Source organism: Dendrobates tinctorius, unplaced genomic scaffold (assembly GCF_039654945.1).
Source record: "Dendrobates tinctorius isolate UK_male_01 unplaced genomic scaffold, ASM3965494v1 ptg000272l, whole genome shotgun sequence".
Lineage (NCBI taxonomy): Eukaryota > Metazoa > Chordata > Amphibia > Anura > Dendrobatidae > Dendrobates > Dendrobates tinctorius.
Genome location: NW_027361939.1, coordinates 13,068,344 through 13,090,926, shown reverse-complemented (window position 1 = coordinate 13,090,926; position 22,583 = coordinate 13,068,344). Strand labels below are relative to the sequence as shown.

The window sequence follows — 22,583 nt, the reverse complement described above, 5'->3', positions numbered from 1 at the left end:
CTATGGGATGGCGGATATGTATATGGGCACAGGACTATGGGATGGAGGATGTGTGATGGGTATATGGGCACTTGACTATGGGATGGAGGATATGTATGACGGGTATATGGGCACGGGACTATGAGATGGCGAATATGTATATGGGCACGGGACTATGGGATGGAGGATATGTATGATGGGTATATGGGCACTGCACTATGGGATGGAGGCTATGTATGACGGGTATATGGGCACGGGACTATGAGATGGCGGATATGTATGATGGGTATATGGGCACGGGACTATGGGATGGAGGATATGTATATGGGCACGGGACTATGGGATGGAGGATGTGTGATGGGTATATGGGCACTTGACTATGGGATGGAGGATATGTTTGACGGGTATATGGGCACGGGACTATGGGATGGCGGATATGTATATGGGCACGGGACTATGGGATGGAGGATGTGTGATGGGTATATGGGCACTCGACTATGGGATGCCGAATATGTATGATGGGTATATGGGCACAGGACTATGGGATGGCGAATATGTATGATGGGTATATGGGCACTGGACTATGGGATGGAGGATATGTATGACGGGTATATGGGCACAGGACTATGGGATGGAGGATATGTATGACGGGTATATGGGCTCAGGACTATGGGATGGCGGATATGTATGACTGGTATATGGGCTCAGGACTATGGGATGGCGGATATGTATATGGGCACAGGACTATGGGATGGAGGATGTGTGATGGGTATATGGTCACTTGACTATGGGATGGAGGATATGTTTGACGGGTATATGGGCACGGGACTATGGGATGGCGGATATGTATATGGGCATGGGACTATGGGATGGAGGATGTGTGATGGGTATATGGGCATTGGACTATGGGATGGAGGATATGTATGACGGGTATATGGGCACGGGACTATGAGATGGCGGATATGTATGATGGGTATATGAGCACAGGACTATGGGATGGAGGATAAGTATGATGAGTATATGGGCTCAGGACTATGGGATGGCGGATATGTATATGGGCACAGGACTATGGGATGGAGGATGTGTGATGGGTATATGGGCATGGGACTATGGGATGGAGAATATGTATGATGGGTATATGGGCATGGGACTATGGGATGGAGGATGTGTGATGGGTATATGGTCACTTGACTATGGGATGGAGGATATGTTTGAAGGGTATATGGGCACGGGACTATGGGATGGCGGATATGTATATGGGCATGGGACTATGGGATGGAGGATGTGTGATGGGTATATGGGCATGGGACTATGGGATGGAGAATATGTATGATGGGTATATGGGCACTGGACTATGGGATGGAGGATATGTATGATGGGTATATGGGCACGGGCCTATGGGATGGCGGATATGTATGATGGGTATATGGGCACTTGACTATGGGATGGCGAATATGTATGATGGATGTATGGGCATGGGACTATGGGATGGAGGATGTGTGATGGGTATATGGGCATGGGACTATGGGATGGAGGATGTGTGATGGGTATATGGGCACGGACCTATGGGATGGAGGATGTGTGATGGGTATATGGGCACTTGACTATGGGATGGAGGATGTGTGATGGGTATATGGGCACTTGACTATGGGATGGAGGATGTGTGATGGGTATATGGGCACGGGACTATGGGATGGAGGATAATTATAATTTGCTACAACTAACCACAGTTAGTTACTATGCCTGGGCAGCGCCGGGCTCTTCAGCTAGTTCCCTCTAAAAGTCAACTCCGTTCTAGTCGCTACCCTGCGCACACACCAGCACATGTGGTGACAGCTCACACGTGACCCACAACCTGGCCCCGCCCACTGTCACTGCTCCCGTGGTGATGACGTCATCACAGGTCCTGTAGCCATCCCGGTGCGTGGTATGTGGAGGGCAGGCATGGCACAGGAGATCGGGAGAGCGCTCACCACAGTGAGGGAGCATGTGCAGCGTGCGGCAGCCCGGAGAGCCGAGGTGAGCGTTACAGCACCCGCAGCACTTTACAGCCGCTGCTTCCTGGGGCATGCTGGGAGTTGTAGTTTCTTAAGCTGTAGGTTACAGGTTACAACCGAGACAGCAGCACAGGTAACAGTAATGGTGACCACTCTGCTGACGGGTCACTGCACAGAGGAGGCACGTAGATGCACTGGGGGCTGTAATGAGGCTGTGTCTGCCCCCTGCTCTCTCACTGTTAGGGTACGCACACCCAGGGGCGCAACTAGAGACTGCCGGCCCCGGTGCAAGACTTGGAGCAGAGCTCCCACCCCATCCTGATTATAGATATACCCCTTTCTGCTATATATGTCCCCCATTCTTTAATGCACAGCAATAAACGTGTACTCGCCTTCCCTGCGCTCCCCCACCACACAGCGTCCTCCTCTGAAGCCGGCAGCTGACTGCAGCGTGCGAGTGATGGCAGCTCATGACGTCACTGCCACGCGCCTCCATTCATGTGCGCATAAGTCGTCTCAGATGGCCCTGACAGCTCTCTGTGCCACAATACACCTCAGCTGAATGCGCCTCCATGACCGCGCGTCCAGTTGAAGTTTGTGCTGGTGTCGCAGGGCTCCTCGCCCGCACAAGCCCGGTTGTGACCTCTGCGACCGCGGTCTTTGCTCTCCTGCGCACAACCTCAAAGTCGACCTGTTGCCACATCATTTTTTATTGTTTTATTTTGAATGTGGCAAAAGAGGGGTGATGTAAACTTTTTATAGTTTTTTAAAACCTTTCTTTCTGCTTCTCACTTGCTTCAATAGTCCTTTTCTTTGACTTGAAGCTGCGTTCAGTCAATCGCTTGTGCTGCACATAGCAGGACTTCAACCCGGCATTGTGTAGCAGAAATGATCGCCTCCTATGAAAGCTGGCCACAAGCCGTCGTTCATAGCAGATAAGTAATGACAAGCATGGGGATCTTCTGCAGACCCCTGGCTGTTATACCAACCCATCGGCGCCCCACGGTCACGTGACAGGAGCACTGATGGGCAGCATTTGTGAAGCGTTTCAGCACATGTTAAATGCCGCTGTCAGACATGGACGGTGGCTTTTAACATGTTAACAGACACGAGTGGATCGTGTACGATTCCACCCACAGCTGTTAGGGGCATATGACAGATGATCAAATCAGCTGTCGTGCCGGAAAAGATGCGGGCACAGCGCTGTAGTCCTCCTCAAAGAGAGGTACACAACATATGACGTATATATACCTCATAGGTTGTGAAGGTGTTAAAGAAGCACTCCCAACAAAGGTTTTGATCCTCCTAATATATATTTCATCATATTATACAGCACTGTGCACTTAAGATTACTCATTCTGCCTTTCTACCTATGAGATTTTCTTTGCTCTATGTAGAAACAGGGAGTCTCTTGTCCCTTTATTTGTCATTCCCCTTTTCAACTCCTGACCCAACTGCTCTGCTATTCTCCCTGCCATAGACTTTTGCAGTGACTCATGAGTCATGCAGGGAAAACTGACCTTCTGTTTTTACATAGAGTTTGGAAGGATTCAGCTACTCACTTATTAATCATGTGATGTCATAGACATAATGGGAAAGAGAATAATTAGCTGGGTAGAAATGCAAAAAGAGCAATAGTAAGTACACAGTGCTATATAATGTGATGCTTGCAAAATATTTTGAGGTTTGCCTGTGTGGATTCAATGGGTTGTTACTGACATCTGGTGAGAATTTCATGTCAATAGCACCTTTAGAAATAGATTTTCTTAGAACATTGGTGACGTGTTCAGTACTTATTTCACCCACTGTATGTCCATATAGTGTTTATCTGTTTCTATGACTGTATCTTGTCCACGTGGACAATAATAAGTGTAGACAAACACTGCTCCCCTCCTTATGGCTGTGACCCTCCCCCAAGAAAACTACTAGGGCTTCATAAACACAGCAGTCATACCAAAAACCATATTTTTATTTGGTCGTCCTTGACAGCATCACCTGAGAGAGGGGATCCGCCCTCCAGGAACAGGAAATCCTACAGATACATAAGGGCGGCACCTCTCCCACGCATCAGTTGGTTTCCTGTTCCTGGAGGACAGGATTCCCTACAGATCATATCATCATGGATGAAGGAATCCCCAGGCTGGCTGTCCGACTCAGGTAGCGGGGGGGTCTCCTACCTTGGGCAGTGCGGAGTCCCCTGGAAGTGCCACGGTGGGCCGGGGTAGGGTTCCACGTCAGTGTGCGGAACAGGTGGGAGCGGGGTCCAGCGGTTGCCCGTCTCCAGCGGGTAAGTATGGATCCCCCCCGGACCCCGGTCCTGCAGGTGCGGTCTCCCTTCAGTCCAGGTCGGGGGCGGGCGGCTGTGCCTTGGTGGCGTGCAGGGGGCGCTGTGCGGGATCGGGCACCGCCATGGCGCTGGTGGCCTGCGCGTCCCCGCACGTTCACTCACACCGGAAGTGACGCGGCCGGTGGGGGGCGGGGCTGGTAGTGCCGGGCCGGAAGTTGGATGCCGGACGGCTTTTCTCCCAGGTGCGTTGCCGGGCGCAGCGGCGCGAGCGCCGACATAGCGGTTGGGGCGGGGGGGGCGCGCGCAGGGAGGAGTATCCATGGACGTCGGGAGGGGGAAAGGGGGGGGACAATTAGCCCCTGGCCATGACACCTGTGAACCCGGATTGCCAGGAAAAAGATAAAAGGGCACAGAAGCACTGCAGAGCGGCTTCAGCTCAGGTGCAGAAATGAACGCGCCGGAAGCTCCCGTGGCCCAGCTGGACCGAGAGCAGGAACGTACCTTAGAGAGGTCCCAAACCAGCTCCCAGCAAAAGAAAAAACGAACTGGACAATCCGGCCATAGAAGTTCCTCCAGGCCGAAGGATCCAGCTAGCCCCCCCGTGATCCGGTACCTCCGCCTTCTGCTCAGGGTAAGAGATCTTTGTGAATGTGCCCTGATGCAGTGTTCCCCTTATATTTTTCCTCCTATAGGGGAAGAAATGCACTGACAAGGCACAAAACAGGGACTGCGCCCTTTGCAAATGCCCCTTGCCGGACACCTACCCTAAAAGGCTGTGCCAGTCATGTATACGGCAGACGGTAAAAAAAAAAAAGGGAGTAGTCCCAAAAAATTACCATGCATACTTCCTTACCTTGTCCCCCCTCCTGTAGGTGGCGGAAGAAACCCCTGACTTCCCTACAAGTCTAAGGGAAATTATCAGGACGGAAGTTAAAGCCCTAAAGTCCGTACCCCAGGGGGAGTCATCTAGGAAAAGAAAGAGAGCAAGTTTCTCAGGGTCAGGCTCTTCAGCTGACCCTAGAGGAAATGAAGACACAGAGCCCTCCGCGTCTGCGTCCTCTTCAGAGGAAAACGCCAGTCGTTTCTGCCTGGGTCTGGAACAAGTGGACAAACTAGTCAAGGCAGTCAGGGCTACCATGGGGGTAACAGACACAAAACCAGAACGGTCAGCGCAGGACCTTATGTTCGGGGGTTTAGATCCCAGGAAACGTATGTCGTTCCCATTAAACGACAAGGTCCAAAATTTGATCAATAGGGAATGGAGGAAACCAGAAAGGCTCCCTACCACCAGCTTTTAAACGGCGATATCCGTTTGAAGACCCCGTGGTGAACAAATGGGACAGCCCCAAAATTGGGCGCAGCAGTGGCTAAGGCGTCCAAAAAATCCGCTATCCCCTTTGATGACATGGTCTCTTTAAAGGGTCCACTAGATAAAAAGGCAGACTCCTACTTGAAAGGGACATGGGAAATGTCAGCTGGCGCCCTGAGACTGGCAGTAGCAGCTACCTGCACAGCCAGATCTCTGATGGTCTGGCTGGACCAGCGTGAAACAAAGTTAGAGGATAGAGCCTCGAGGAAGTCTATCTTGAAAACCCTACCTACCATCCAGGATGCGGCAGCCTTTTTAGCCGATGCCTCGGCAGATTCCGCAAGGATGGCGGCCAAAGCCGCAGGGCTATCAAATGCAGCCCGACGGGCTATATGGCTGAAATGCTGGCCCGGGGACATCCAGGCCAGATCCCGGCTTTGCTCCATCCCGTGTGAGGGGGGATATCTATTCGGACCAGTCCTAGATGAACTCCTGGAGAAAGCTGGCGACGATAAAAAGAAATTCCCTTCCCTGCCCACCCCTTCCTATAGGCGTCCCTTTGCTAGGAAGAGATTTTTCCGTAGGAGATCATCCAGGGACCGGGGCAGATGGGAAGATAAAAAGAAAAGAAGTACCAGGTTTATGTTTGGAGGGGGACGCCAGGAAGTATCCTGTGAGACCAAGAAACCTCCCCAATGACTAGAGGCCCGGGTTGGAGGTAGACTATCGGCCTTCTACCAAGCCTGGTCGCAGATCTCAAATAGTGACTGGATCCGGGGCTTGGTAGCCTCAGGCCTAAGGCTAGAATTTGCCTGTGCCCCCCGGAGCAGTTATAGGGTCACCCCGCTCAGGTCTTCCCTGGCGGAACAGGCTGCCCTAGAGACTGAAATTCTTGACCTATGCCATAAGGGTGTACTGATAAAAGTACTGTACCAGAGGCGGAGAAGGGCGAAGGCTTTTACTCCCCCCTATTTTTTGTCCGTAAACCGGACAATTCTTACAGGACCATAATCAACCTGAGGGCATTCAACAGATACCTGGTCATTCGACCTTTCAAAATGGAAACGATCAATTCCACAATAAAATTACTGTTTGAGAATTGTTTTATGGTGGTGTTGGATTTAAAAGACGCTTATTACCATATACCCATCTATGCGTCTCATAAGCTTTTCCTTAGAGTGGCGGTTCATTTAGAGGGGTCGTTACAGCATTTTCAATATGTCGCCCTTCCCTTTGGTATAGCAGTCGCCCCCCGGGTGTTCACTGAGGTTATAGCGGAAGTTATGGCCCATCTGTGGGAACTAGACATCCTAGTAATCCCCTACCTGGATGACTTCCTTATTGTAGGCAAAACAGCAGACCATTATCTGGATCAATTGCAAAAAGCAAAATCAGCTCTGGAACGGTTAGGGTGGCTATTAAACTTTAAGAAGTCCTGTCTACAGCCCATGAAAGTCTAGCAGTTCTTGGGCTTAACCCTAGATTCGCAGAAACAGGAGTGTCGTCTTCCACCTGAAAAATTAGTTTGCCTACGTCAGCAGGTCCTGAACGCCTCCAATAGCCCTTTCATGTCTCTTAGAAAGGCAATGTCCCTCCAGGGCTCTCTCTCATCCTGCATCCCCGCGGTCTGGTGGGCCCAGTTCCATATGTTAAGGGGAGAATATATGGCTTATGAATATATATTCAAGAATCAAGAATTATACCACTATATGGACGTTTTGCTGAATATTAGAATCATGTAGCTTTAAGATATTTCTGGTTCTCTAAGACTTATTTCTGTATTTCTGTATCCACCTAGTCTCGTCGAAACTGGGTTAGGCTAGGCCAGAAACAATAATCAGTTGCATAATGATTATATAGTAGATCAATAATAATTTGCTATTTGGGGTAATTCTGGCTTCTGGCAGGCTCCGCCCCTCGGCTTCCTCTTCTTGTACCAGCGCCATCTTGGTGCTCCAGGAGGCCGGAGCAGGGCTCTGCCCACCGCCTCCGGGCAGGGATTTCATAAAAAATTCTAGGCAGGGGGCTGTTCCCCTCTCTCTCTCTCTCTCTCTCTCTCTCTCTCTCTCTCTCATCAGCCTTCGGGCGGCAGCTGCTGCGGGGACACAGGTCGTGGGTATGTGAGTACTGCACTACAGGTTGCTCCCTCACTCCGCTTTCTACCCCTGATGGTCGGCACCAGGTTAAGTCTGTCAGTATGCCCAAGAGATAGCAGTCCCGCTCCTCCTCATCCGCTTCAGCGACCTTGGTCAAATATTTTGTATGTACCAAATGAAATGTCAGGCTTCCTTCAGGTCAGTCCTCACCACTCTGCTCAGATTGCAGCAGACCTACGGTGTCACCAACACTAGAGAACAGGTGCAGCCCCCCTGCCTTATCTGTCAGGGCTCCTGCATTATCCCTGGAGCAGGAGGAAGCCACCCTGCCTGCCGCCCAGGGGCCATCCATCGCCACGGGAGACAGTGAGTGTCCAGGATGGGCCTCTTTCTTATCTAAGTCCGTGGCCGATCTTACCAGGGTATCACAGACCTTGGTAACGGTGCTTGACAGATTGCCACTTCAGTCTCCAGTGGACACAGGAGCATCAAAGGAGCCTTCTTTTGGGCCTTTTAGAGGCCCTAAAAGGTTTAGACAGGACCACCAACCCAGGTCCCCTTCTCACTCCATCTCTCCACCAGAGTTCCTCTGGCTGTCTGCCTCCTCCCGGTCCTCATCCCAGGAATCAGGCGAGACATTATCAGAGACTCACTCAGAGGAGGGTTCTGAGTATGGGCCAGAACAGTCCGAAGGCGTCAAGGATATGGCTCAATGAGACTTTTAACATTGGGGACGCCACATCAATACCTAAAGATCAGACTTTTTCATTTAACCGTCATAAGTCCCCCCGCTAGGGCCTTTGCCTCCCACTAGAATTTTGAGGAAGTATTAGCCAGGGAAAGGGAAAACCAAACCAGGCGGTTTCAGAGGGTTAGTCGTTTTGGGATTCTATATCCTTTTCCTCCAGATTTCACCGCCAACTGGACCTCCGGTGGATCCACCAGTGTCCAGACTCTCTACCAATACAATCCTCCCACTGGCCAGGGGGACAGCTCTAAAGGATCCTAATGATAGAAGGATAGAATCCCTGGCGAAATCCACCTTTGAGGCAGCGGCCGCTACATTGTGTCCGGTTTTCGCCTCAGCCTGGGTAGCTGTCTGTTACAGAATGGGCCAAACAGCTTAGACAGGGCATATTGGCCGGGGCCCCACCAGCGGAACTGGCGGAGTTCGCAGATCAAATCTCTCATGCCGGGAGGTATATGGTATCACTGGCCCTGGATGCCGCTTCTTGCGCAGCTCAAGCATGCAATAACGTGGTAGCCGTCCGGCTGACGGTCTGGCTAAAGGCTTGGCAGGCTGATTTATCCTCAAAGAAATCACTGACCAATCTGCCGTTTCAGAGTGCCTGATTCTTGGGGTCAATGTTAGATCAAATCATTAAGGATGCAACAGGGGGTACAAGCTCCCTTCTCACTCAGGCCAAGCCTCGTCCATATGTTTTCAAACGTAGGGCTCAGCCCTTTCGCCGTACCCCAGCAACAGACGCTTATGCTCAGGGCCCACAGAGGTCGCAAGCACCTAGAGACAGGAGGAGGGTATCCTTTCGGCCACCCCTTCATGGCATTCCCGCAGTTCCAACAGCAGAGCTACCAGGTCAGGGCTCAGCAGAGCCACTTCAGCCTGACACCGACAGGGAAGCCAACTCCCTTCCCAGTACCTCTTCTAGACTAGGAGGCCGCCTTCTCCTCTTCAGAGATGTCTGGCAGTGTTCAGTAGAGGATATCTGGGTAAAGGAGGTGGTATCCACAGAATAAAAGATAGACTTCAACACGCTTCCGCGAGACCGTTTCTTTCTATCGCAACCTCCAAGAGACGCTGCTATGGCTCTAGGGTTTTTTGCGGCAATCGACTCTCTCCTCAACGCAGGGAGTAATCGTCCCCGTTCCCCAGCAGGAACGTTTCACCGATTTTTACTCAAGCCTGTTTGTGATCCCAAAAAAGGATGGCTCAGTTCATCCCATACTAGACCTCAAAAGGCTAAACAAATGGGTCCGCTTATGCCATTTCAGGATGGAGTTGATTCGATCGGTAACCACATCTATGGAGGATCAGGAATTCCTATGTTCTATAGATTCAGGACGCCTACCTGCACGTCCCCATTTTTCAGGGACATCAAAGGTTTCTGCGCTTTGCTGTCCAAGAGCAGCATTTCCAGTTTGTGGCCCTGCCATTTGGGCTGGCAACAGCCCCCAGAATTTTTACAAAGATTATGGCAGCAATGGTAGCTATATTAAGGGTCAGAGGCATAATATTAGTACCATATCTCGACGATATTCTCGTCAAAGCACCCTCCTTCACTCAGGCCCAGGAAAACCTAGCGGTGGTTTTAAGCACGCTGTTCTGGTTTGGTTGGATCATAAACAGGGAGAAATGTCACCTAACGCCAACACAACGCCTAGAATTCTTAGGGATGATAATCGACACCCGCTGCTCGAGTGTCTTTCTCCCAGAAAGAAAGTGTATTACCCACAAGCAGGGAATTCGTTCTCTGTTAAAATTCCGACTTCTATCCTTTCGCGCTGCCATGAGAGTCTGTTTCATTCCAGGATACTGCAGAGGAACATCCTCCTTCAGTGGGACAGGATCATCTCTTCGCTGGATCGCCCCTTCCTCCCTTCCATTCAGATCAGGGATTCCCTCAAGTGGTGGCTGACCTCCCCCCTCGATCATCTGGGACGGCCTTTTCCCCCTGTCCACTGGCAGGTGGTAACTACAGATGCCAGTCTCCTGGGCTGGGGTGCGGTATTCCATCAACTGACGGTCCAGGGACGATGGTCAAGGCGAGAATCCACACTATCAATCAATATTCTAGAACTGAGGGCGATCTTTCTAGCACTCCTACATTGGGAAAGATACCTCAACAACCAGCCAGTCCGGATTCGGACGGACAATGCCACAGCGGTGGCATACATCAATCACCAAGGGGGAACCAGGAGTCCCCGGGCACTGGCCGAGGTATCCAGAATCGTCAGCTGGGCGGAAACTGCAATTCCGGCAATTTCGTCAGTTTACATTCCCAGCACAGACAACACGGCCGCCGACTCAGTCGGGAGGGGCTCGCGGCAGGAGAATGGTCCTTACATCAGGACGTGTTCTGTCAGATATGCCGCCTATGGGGGACTCCAGACTTATGGCGTCGCGGCAGAGCAGAAGGGTTCAACAGTTTGTCTCAAGATACCGCGATCCTCTAGCAATAGGGGTCGACGTGCTGGTCATTCCCTGGACACAGTTCAGACTCCCTTACCTGTTCCCTCCCCTTCCTCTCCTGCAAAAGTTGCTAAAGAAGATCAAGGCGGAAGGGGTGACTGTCATATTGATCGCCCCGTACTGGCCCAGGAGGGCCTGGTAGGCAGAAATTATCAATCTTCTCGCAAGCACCCCCTGGAGACTCCCCGACAGACCAGATCTCCTGGCTCAGGGGCCGTTTTACCACTCGAATTCTCGGTTGCTCAATTTGACGGCATGGCCGTTGAAGCCACAATACTGAAAGCAGCAGGATTTTCGGATCGAATCATTAATACAATGATCCAGGCTAGGAAGCCATCCTCTTCCAGGGTCTATTATTGAGCCTGGAAGGCCTATTTTGGCTGGTGTGAGTCTAATCACATCACACCTATGCCCTGTTCCCTACCATCTGTCTTAGCCTTTTTCCAGGCAGGGTTAGATGCCGGTCTGGCCCTAAGTTCTTTGAAAGGCCAGGTATCTGCTCTCTCTATTCTTTTTCAAAGAAATTTGGCCTCCCGCTTACAGGTTAAGACCTTTCTGCAAGGGGTGGCGCATACTGCTCCTCCTTACAGATCCCCAGTGGCTCCATGGGATCTTATCTTTGTCTTGGAAGGCTTGACAGGTTCACCCTTTGAACCCCTCCAGGAAGCTCCCATGTCTTTGTTGTCCTGGAAGGTGGTATTTCTCGTAGCCATCACCTCTATTAGGCGGGTTTCAGAATTAGCGGCATTGTCCTGTCGCCCTCCATTCTTAATTATGCACCAAGACAAGATTGTTTTGCGGCCTCCTCCTAACTTTCTTCCCATGGTGATATCCACCTTCCACCTGAACGAGGATATAATCCTTCCGTCATTTTGTCCCGCTCCAACCCATCCTCTGGAGCGTTCTTTGAATAAGCTAGACCTGGTCAGGGCGATAAGGCTCTATCTGGCCAGGACCGCTCCCTTCAGGAAGGCAGACTCACTCTTTGTTATCCCCAATGGGGTGAGAAGAGGCCTGCCGGCCTCTAAGGCAACAATTGCCCGCTGGATCAGAATGGCAATTCTGGAAGCCTACCGAGTGAAGGACAGAGTGTCCCCGGCTGGGGTCAAGGCCCATTCTACTCGGGCGGTGGGCACCTCCTGGGCAGTACGCAATAGGGCATCAGCCATGCAGTTGTGCAAGGCAGCCACATGGTCGTCTGTGCGTACCTTTTCAAGGTTCTATAAGGTCCCTACCTATGCTTCAGCGGACACCAGCCTAGGCAGAAGAATCTTGCAGGTGGCAGTGGTGAGTTCTCCGACCTGAAGGAAGTTTCTGTCTTCTCCCACCCCAGGGACTGCTTTTAGACGTCCCACGGTTTCTGTGTCCCCCAATGAGACGAAAGAGAAAACAGGATTTTGGTTGCTTAGCGTAAAATCTGTTTCTCAGAGTCTTCATTGGGGAACACAGCGGCCTCCCATGATTTTGTTACTTGTAATGAATATATGATGACTTACATGATATTGTCTCCTCCTACTGCTTTTTTACTAACTGATTGTCCTACAGCCGGTCGGAGGGGTGTATACTGCGGAGTTGGTTAACATTTTTTTCATGGCATATTGTCAACCTCCTAGTGGCAGCAGCACACACCCACGGTTTCTGTGTCCCCCAATGAAGACAATGAGAAACAGATTTTACGGTAAGCAACCAAAATCCTGTTTTTTTTCCTATTTTCCTCTTCAAAATTTGGGGTGCGTCTTATAACCCCCAAAATACACTAAGTCCTTTTTTTTTTTTGTCTACCCCTACTATGAGGCTGAACACTTATTGGGAGGTCATTGCTAACTACCTGACTGTTGTTGTACGCCAATCTCTCCTTGTCACAGAATCACTCATGGTGGTGACTCTCCGACTTCTTGTGACCTCACTGACAGAATAGTTCCTTCCACTCTGATCTGCGCTTACAAGCTCAATACCATCAGTATGTAAGCACTGCACCCCTTGTCTCGGAGACCAGCCTTCTCTGATAGACTGCAGCGGTGGCCTGTTACCTAGGCAATGATCAGTAAACAAATCTAAAAATCGCATTATTCTTAAGAATGACGTGGATGATTAATAAGTAACTGGCATAGTTGGTTGTTTTTACAAGCCCCTTTCAATTTTACCCACTTAAGATGATGTCACGAGCCCTGGAATTTCCCCAAATTTTCTTTGTGTCATATGTTACCTTTTGCTTTTTGTCTTCCTCTTGCAGCTAAAATTAACCCCTGAATACCTGCAACTTATAAAATACCAAGCCATTGCTGCCAACAGTAAGATCTACTTTGGTAATGACATCCCAAATATGTTTATGGACAGCACCACAAGCACCAGCGCCCATCCGGGCGACCAACCTCCAGGAGACGCCTTTCCCTTTAAAGACTCCACTGTACATTCTGATGAATCAAATTCCTAAGGACAAAAGGGAGAAAAAATCCACTGGTTTTACAAAAAAAAGGAAAATGAACGAAAAATATATGAAAATTGCAAAACCAAATGATAATTTTTTTTTCTAGCGATTTGCAGCCTCAGAAGGAAGTATTGGCACTCTGTAGATTATTTTTTTTCTTTTATATGTCCACAAAATGAATGTTTGTATTGTATCTGAAGTATTTGGATTCTCAGGACACTGTGATTTGTTTTTCTACCACGACGGCTATAAAACACTCACTGATTGTGGGGTGATGCATCTCATGGCAGCTCGTGGAGGCTTTTTTCAGTATTTTGATATCTTTTTGCAAAATGCTGTATATTACTAGGGACCAATATTTGTCTTTTTTTGTGGAGTCCAAATGTGCTCCAGAGAAGGATAAGATCTGAGCACAATGTGTGCATTATTGTCTGTCGTGGTACTTACAAGGATCACGATGTCTTATAAGACCTGCCAGTACAATACATCCACATATTAAAGCAGATCTTGTCACCACTTTTCAATTGCATCCTTTATTAAATAGCAGTAAGACCTGGAGAGCCTAGTGTACTCACTTTGAAAATCCATATTAGAATGGCTGTATAATCTGGTTTGAACGTTTCCCTGCCTGATAATAAAATTAGCATTTTTATAAAGGGTACAGTATCAGTATTTGTCCAGTCTCAGACTTGGATTTTCACGGTATGTACACCAGCCTCATCAGATCTAAGATATATTTACTAATTTATGCCATATGTCTTGTGCAGTTTTGCATTAGGTTAGTTATCTGGGCCTATATTTGTCTTTTTGGTCAGATGCCCTGTACTTTAGTTGGGGGGGATGCAGTAACCATACCCTACATTGTATATAGTGAGGCCTCATTCAGACTTGTTTCTTTTTTTGCATATAAGAACCATCCGTTTTTCTGTGGCCGTGTGTTTTTTGTTTTGTATTTTTAGATCTAACTAGCTGAAGAGCCCGGCGCTGCCCGGGCGTAGTAACTAACTGTGGTTAGTTTTAACAAATTATAATTATCCTCCTTCCCATAGTCCCGCACCCATATACCCATCATACATATCCACGATCCCATAGGCCCGTGCCCATATACCCATCATACGTATCCTACATCCCATAGTCGAGTGCCCATATACCCATCACACATCCTCCATCCCATAGTCCCATGCCCATATACCCATCATACATATTCTCCATCCCATAGTCCCATGCCCATATACACATCATACATATTCGCCATCCCATAGTCGAGTGCCCATATACCCATCACACATCCATCATCTCATAGTCCCATGCCCATATACCCATCATACATATCCTCCATCTTATAGTCCCGTGCCCATATACCCATCATACATATCCTCCATCCCATAGTCCCGTGCCCATATACCCATCACGCATCCTCCATCCCATAGTCCAGTGCCCATATACATATCCGCCATCCCATAGTCCCGTGCCCATATACCCGTCAAACATATCCTCCTTTCCATAGTCCAGTGCCCATATACCCATCATACATCCTCCATCCCATAGTCCCATGCCCATATACCCATCATACATATCCATGATCCCATAGGCCCGTGCCCATATACCCATCATACATATCCTCCATCCCATAGTCAAGTGCCCATATACCCATCATACATCCTCTATCCCATAGTCCCATGCCCATATACCCATCATACATATTCTCCATCCCATAGTCCCATGCCCATATACCCATCATACATATTCTCCATCCCATAGTCCCATGCCCATATACCCATCATACATATTCGCCATCCCATAATCGAGTGCCCATATACCCATCACACATCCTTCATCTCATAGTCCCATGCCCATATACCCATCACACATCCTCCATCCCATAGTCCCGTGCCCATATACATATCCGCCATCCCATAGTCCCGTGCCCATATACTCATCATACATATCCTCCATCCCATAGTCCAGTGCAAAAATATACCCATCACACATCCTCCATCCCATAGTCCCGTTCCCATATACCCATCATACATATCCTCCATCCCATAGTCCGGTGCCCATATACTCATCACACATCCTCCATTCCATAGTCAACCATTATGACATCATAATGAGCGGCGGCAGGGCTTGCAACCTTTGACATCAGCGTCGCCATGGCAACCATTGTGACATCATAATGAGGGGCGGAGCTTGATAAGCACACACTGCTTCCCCAGTATGCAAATAGGGGCATTATGACATCACAATGAGGGGCGGGGCTTGACGCACACACAATTTTCCCCCAGTATGTAGATAGGGGCAAAATTGTTTGGTGAATTGGAACGCTCAGGGTTAAAATTTCACCTCACAACATAGCTTAGGAGTCTCTCGGGGTCCAGACGTGTGACTGTGCCAAATTTTGTGGCTGTAGCTGCGACGGTGCGGATGCCTATCCCGGACATACACACATATACACACACATACACACATACATACACACTTTGAGCTTTATATATTAGATTTTTTTTTTCATCAGTTTTTGGTCAGTGTATCAGCTTTTACCATCACTGTGGCATTTTTTTTTTTCATTTGCAAGACAAAAAAACGCAATCCTTTTCCGATCAGTTAAAAAAGTCTATCGCTCCAGATTTTTTTAAATTAAATCACTTAAGTTCTATAGGGAATGTGGCCCTAAAAAAATATACCTGTATTTAACTACATTTAAAAGAAAAAAAAAGTTTTATTACATGCGGTATTTAAATGCAGGGTCCTCAGTGCCACCTGGGCGTGCCCAAGGCCTTCCCCTTAGCTTGATTGACAGTCCTCGCTTGCCCAGAGCGACCGCCGCCTTAGCTGAATTCCTGGCCCTGTCCATCCATGTGTCCTATTGGCATTAGCCACACTTTACTGTGTCCTCCTGTGTGCAGCGAGGGACTAGCGTGTGCTCACACTAACACTGTCTGTGCTCTCTGGGCTCCCGCAGTGTCGGTGCAGGAGGCAGTATTCAATTTAGGCAGCACTCACTCTGAGCATGGAAGCTCTGTCAATGGCGCAGTCAGACAGCTGTATAACTCGGAGCGAGAGTGGAATGCAGTGCCCTGACGGCCAGTCCGAGCACTGTGTTCCTATCTCTGGCCGATTTATACAGCCATGTGAAACAGAAAGAAAAGGGTGGCATTCACCATTTCGAAAATCCAGTCTTTATTGATACAAATTAAAACCTCTTCAGCAGGGAGGGTACAACAATAGGGAAAGATCGGACAACGACCGTTTAGCACTCCTGCGCTTCTACAGGACCTGATTTATACAGCCATCTTGCTGCGCCCTAAAGGGACATATGGAGGATTTAGGGGGCGGAATGGTGCCCTAAGCCATTGGCCGTGATGGCACAGTTGTATCACGACTCCTCATTTGCTTATGAACTAAAAAATGGTGACAGTACTCGGATGGCATCCATGTTTTTTTTTTTTCCCACCTTACTCCATGGACTTTGATCCGCTGCCTATTTTCCAAGAGTGAGTGCTTAAAACAAGTTAAATTATTAATTGTGAGGTCTTTTTGGACTGCGAGCCTTGTGCATTAAAGGGAACCTGGCACTTTTTCATGCTGACCAAACTAGGAGCAGCAAGAATCTGCACCTGGATGCAAAATCGCAGCCAGGAATGTTTTCTCTGAAATGCTATGTAAGACCGGGGTCACCCTTGCAAGAAACTCGCCCGAGTCTCGTCTCAATACCTGGCACTGCCGCCGGCACTCGGGACTGGAATGTGCGGCTGCATTTATTTCTATGCGGCTGAGCGCTCCAGTCCGAGTGCCGGCGGCAGCGCCGGGTATTGAGACCCGAGTTTCTCGCAAGTCTGACCCCAGACTAATATGGAGTTTAATGAGATATCTGGGAGAAGCGAGATGAAGCCAGTGCTGTGATCCATCCGGTGGTGGACAAATCTTTCCTTATATACACATATGGGGAACACTTGTCAATCACCAGGATCAGAGTGAGAAGACGCTTGGAATTCCTCGCTGCTCCTGGCTGTACCTGCACCCTACTGACGCCAGGCTCTGGTTTCTGCTGGCCCTGGTTTGGCCAGTATGATTCCAGGGACATGTCCCTTTTGAGTTGCACGTAATTTACCGTAATTTTATTTTTTGTATATAATAATGTTCAGTATTTGGACCCTCCAAAAAGAATTTGTAGTCTGAATCCTGAAATTGACTGGCTTTTTAATCACTCCAAACGCAAAACTGTCCATAATCAGTCTTTGTCTAGTGACTTGCATCTTCGCTGCCTTTCTTGTTGTACCTTGTGCATTTTTTCATGAAAACTATAGAAGTGCAGGGGAATGTTTCACCTGTGAACAGAGCTGCAAGTGTTTGGAGCTCATTCTCCTGTACTTTCCCCACCGATGCACCCGGTCTCATTGACTAGCCCTTTTCCATATAACACTACAATTATTCCTATAAGGTTTAGCTCCAGTGACTATTACCTATGTCATAGTTGTTTTTCTTTTCTTGTGTGATCTGCAGAAATATTCACAAGAATATGATTTTCTCATCCATGTACTTGAAGGTAGCGGTTTTGTACTAGCCATCTCATTGCTCATTGCCTGGGGCCATCATCCCTTCCTTGCCGGCGGCACACGCTGCTATAGAGTTAACATGTAGGTTAAGAACAGACTGGCACCCAACATGGAGAAATGAAGAACGGATGCCCTCACCCCCATGATGTCCGCCCCCAGTGCACATCACACTGCATTAGCAATATACATCTAGCATGGGATTCCTTGACATAGAAGGAACCCCTAGAGGCCATACAGGGATCCGTTTCTGTAATCTCGTATTTTTGAGACCTACACTGCCATATATTGTGTTGGGGCGGTTTATGTATAATATGTATAGGGACAGTGCCAGTATTGGCAATGTTCATTTGGACAGATGCTTTTTAAAGGGGCAGTATACATGGCGCTCTTAATCTCTGCTACCTCTGATGTCAGGTGTCTCCTCCATTTTCTGTGGTTTCACAGTAGGTGCTTTGTGTTTCCAAAGAGGAAACAATGGTATTTCCTGCAGTCCTGTCTGTGACTGCTAATGGGTACTAATTAACCGCAGTTTGATGGTGCGATACCCCTAAAACGATATACATGCGTTTGGGTTCTGCACCTGTATCCGTACAGGAGCTGCTGCTGTTAATAATGCGTGTGAGCGGGATATTTCATCCCCGGCGTCAATGCAGCAGAACAAAACATGGAGCCGGCTGTGGTTATTAAATGGTATGTTCATCATTACCAAAGATTAGCTCGATTGAAATACATTGTGGCTGATCTGTCTAAGAAGCTACTGCTCCTTCCATGGCAGACATCACTCCGATGCAGAATCTGGATTCACTGTATATTTGCCAAATCTATCTGGTGTGAACATGACCTATGGCGCTCCGTGACAATGCTGCTAGGGGAGCTTGTCTGTAATTGACATTGGCACTTATTACTTTTGCTGAATCAATGATTTGATGTGTACCAATCATTTGACTATTCAGAATAAGGCTGTGTTCACATTATGTAATAAACCACAGCACCGTGGCAGAACTGTAGCACTATGGACACCAGCAGTACGGGACACACCCTATTGACTTTTTATGACATCTCTTTGATTCTGCCAAGGGGTTTGTCGTTTCATCTGTGCCAGCCTGGAGTCATCATCTGCTCCTACGATAGACTGATCCGCCCCCATCCACAATGATGGGAAAGGCACCGTCGTCTGGACTGGAGTCACTCTCTGTAACATAATGGGCCGAGACAATGATTGCAAATCAATAAACTGCCGAGATGTCACCATGCTATCAATCCGACTGATTTTATAACGTGTAGTTGCTGTGGGTTGTTATGAAAGTCGAATGCTGTGCCTGAAAACTGAGGACAACCTACGGAGCAGGAAAGTACCGCTAAAATGCATCCCTAGGCCTCATGCACACTCGGGCTCATAGCCTTTAACCATTGGCAAGCAAATGTGCCTCCTTATTATGCTTCCATACAGCACTATTATGGGGAGAAAGGGGACGGGGTGAAGGTATTGGTTAATAACACCCATTAGGTGGCATAAGAAAGAGAACACATACTTGGTCCAGGTTCCCATGAGTTTCAACCTCAAATACGGAAGAAACTAGTGCACGCTGTGACGGTGTCGGTGATCGTGAACTTCTTGTTCATGTGAGATGACCCCTAGGTCTGCGCATTCAGGGTTTCATTTATTCCTACATTGTCATTTAATATCACCAACACCGGAACAGAGGGGTGGACGAGATTAAGGGCAGGGGTAGAGTGTAGATTTACTTTGGATTTACATACACTTGACTAGCTGGCGTGCGACTGTGAATTGTCTGGAGCTCACAGCAGGTTTCTATTCGTATTCTACGGATACGTTCCCTTTAAGAATCGTGTAGCACACCCAATTATGCAACTTGTTGACATACGCAGAGTTTAGAAAATTGTCCCTTAGATTTCTTACTCCGTGAAGCCCCCGTTGTCGCACCACAGACGGCACCGCGCTCCTGTCCTGTCTGTGGCTGCTCATGGCTGAGCATACGACCAGACACAACTCTTAGGATAATAAGGATGTAGTCCAGCACTTGCACTTGAGCAAATCTTATAAAAACTTTCTTTATTTTATTAGGCCACAAAGCATGACTAGACAAAAGGGTAAAATCCAAGAATAACCAACGCGTGTAAAGCGAATAGACCACTGTAACGGGGTCTACCAAGCTGGGGTACCTCTTTCAGTACCACCCCGTGTTTTCGGAGGTCCGCTCTGTGTTGGCTGGAGTCTGAATGAATGACGCTGGCTGGAATTCCTCTGAGTGCATGGGCGCATATAAAAGATCACTGCTTCTCCTTGTATTTCCAGTCTGACAACACTTTACTCACAGGACAGAGAATATATCACACAGATACAGAGGGCAGGCCAGACATGCATTACAAAAGCCGCAGGTGGCCGGAGCCTGCCATGTTTACTGTGGAAATTACAAAAGTGGGGGGAGGGCGGACAAAAGGGGAATGCTGATACATTAGGGACATGCATCTCTCATAGAACCTATTATACATCCATATAACTGCACAACATATTCTGGGTGCTGAGTGGTTCTGTAACACGGCTCCCCCTTTTCAGCGACACAATCGGCATACACAGTCTGATCCTTAACGGATCGGTTTGGGGATGACCGAAGTTTATGGGGTTGGTACAAGTTCCGTTTGTCGACTTAGTCCATCGGCGTTACCGTTTTGTTTGCCGGGTCTGTAGTGGATGGTGAAGTCCAGAGGTTGTAGGGCTAAACTCCACCGCAGCAATCTGGCGTTGTCTCCGGAGACCCGATTAAGCCAGACTAGGGGATTATGGTCCGTTAGAAGGGAAAACTGTCGTCCATACAAATATGGTTGCAACTTCTTGAGTTCCCATACTACCGCCAGGCACTCCTCGATGGCCGCATAGCTTACTTCACGGGGCAGTAGTTTCCGACTCAGGTAAGCTACCGGGTGTTCTTGGCCGTCCGGCCCGACTTGGCTCAGTACTGCCCCCAATCCAAACATAGAAGCGTCCGTATGAACAAGGAAACGTTTAGTTGGATTGGGTGCAGCCAATACAGGGGTATTGGTGAGGGCGTCCTTTAGTTGGCGGAAGGCTTCCTCACACTCTGAGGTCCAGGTTACCTGGCGGGGTTGGTTCTTTCGGGTCAAATCAGTGAGGGGCTTGGCTACGCTGCAGTAATTGGGAACGAATTTCCTGTAATACCCCGCTGTCCCTAGAAATGCCATGACCTGGGTTTTAGTGCGTGGGGTGGGCCATTTGGCTATGGCCTCAATCTTGGCTGGTTCTGGTCGCTGTTTCCCACTTCCCACCCAATGCCCTAAATACTGAACCTCTGCTTTTCCCACCTGACACTTGTTTGGGTTCAGGGTGATTCCGGCCTGGTGGATCCTGTCCAATACTGTCTCTAGGTGATTTAGATGCTTTTCCCATGTCGCACTGTAGATGGCGATGTCGTCCAGGTAAGCACAAGCATAGTCCTGGAGACCATCCAGAAGCCGGTCAGCCAGCCTTTGGAAGGTCGCCGAGGCATTCTTCATCCCGAATGGCATAACTCGAAACTGGAATAAGCCAAACGGGGTGACAAATGCCGACTTGGGAATAGCATCAGGACTAAGGGGAATCTGCCAGTAGCCTTTGCATAGATCGATGGTGGTCAAATACTTTGCCCCCGCCAGCTGGTCTAACAACTCATCCACACGCGGCATGGGATATGCATCCGTCACTGTTTGCTCATTGAGCTTACGATAGTCTACACAAAACCGTGTAGTCCCATCCTTCTTGGGCACTAACTCTACGGGGGATGCCCAGGGACTATCTGACTCTTCAATGACCCCTAAACGCAACATCTCTTGTATCTCTTGTCGCATCCCCTCTCGTACAGACTCAGGGACGCGGAAGGGGTTTTGTCGCAGGGGGGTCTGGTCCTGGGTCTCAACCTTGTGTTGTGCCAGGCGAGTGTACCCCGGTCTCTCTGAAAACATCCTCTGTCGCAGCCTCAACAACGCCTCCGCCTGCTGTCTCTCCCGGGGCCTAGGTCTTCACCCAAGTGTACCTGGTCCCATGTTTTAGACTGAGTCCTTTCCCCTAAGACATCCGGCAAGGGAAGTCCGGCTAAATCCTCTCCTTCAGGTGCACAGATGGCCACTACCTCTTCAGGGCGCTCCCGGTAGGGCTTCAGCATATTCACGTGGAACATGCAGATAACCCTGGGGTTGCCACAATCGGCGACATTATAGGTTGTGTCGGCTATTTTCCCCACTACCTGGTAGGGCCCCTGCCATGCAGCTTGAAACTTATTCTGCTTAGTGGGCTCTAACACCAGGATCTTCTGTCCTATTTCCAAAGTGCGCTCTCTGGCCCTCCGATCGTACCATAAGCGCTGTAGGCGCTCCTGTAGGCGGTCCTGGAATTCCAGCACATAGGGTACAATAGGTACCCCTTCTATGAGGCCCTCCCCTTCCCAGTGTTCCAGCACTAAGTCTAGGGGTCCCCTTACCCGTCTCCCGTATACCAGCTCGAACGGGGAGAACCCCATGGATTCTTGGGGCACCTCCCGATAGGCAAACAGGAGGTGTGGCAAGAATTTCTCCCAGTCCCTGTAGGTCCTGGTAAAAATCCCAATAAGCTGTTTTAATGTCCCGTTAAAGCGTTCACACAACTCATTGGTTTGTGGGTGGTACGGGGCACTTCTAATGGACTTTACGCCGCACAGCTTCCACAGTT

The 22,583-nt window shown here is 49.0% G+C and overlaps 1 long non-coding RNA gene across 1 annotated transcript; it reads left to right on the top strand.

The window, feature by feature from the left end:
• Positions 1–1,434: 1,434 nt before the first annotated feature.
• On the top strand, positions 1,435–19,119 carry LOC141070532 (uncharacterized). Its single transcript, XR_012226664.1, has 2 exons — positions 1,435–1,998; positions 13,113–19,119. It is a non-coding gene; the product is annotated as an uncharacterized lncRNA (long non-coding RNA).
• Positions 19,120–22,583: the final 3,464 nt, after the last annotated feature.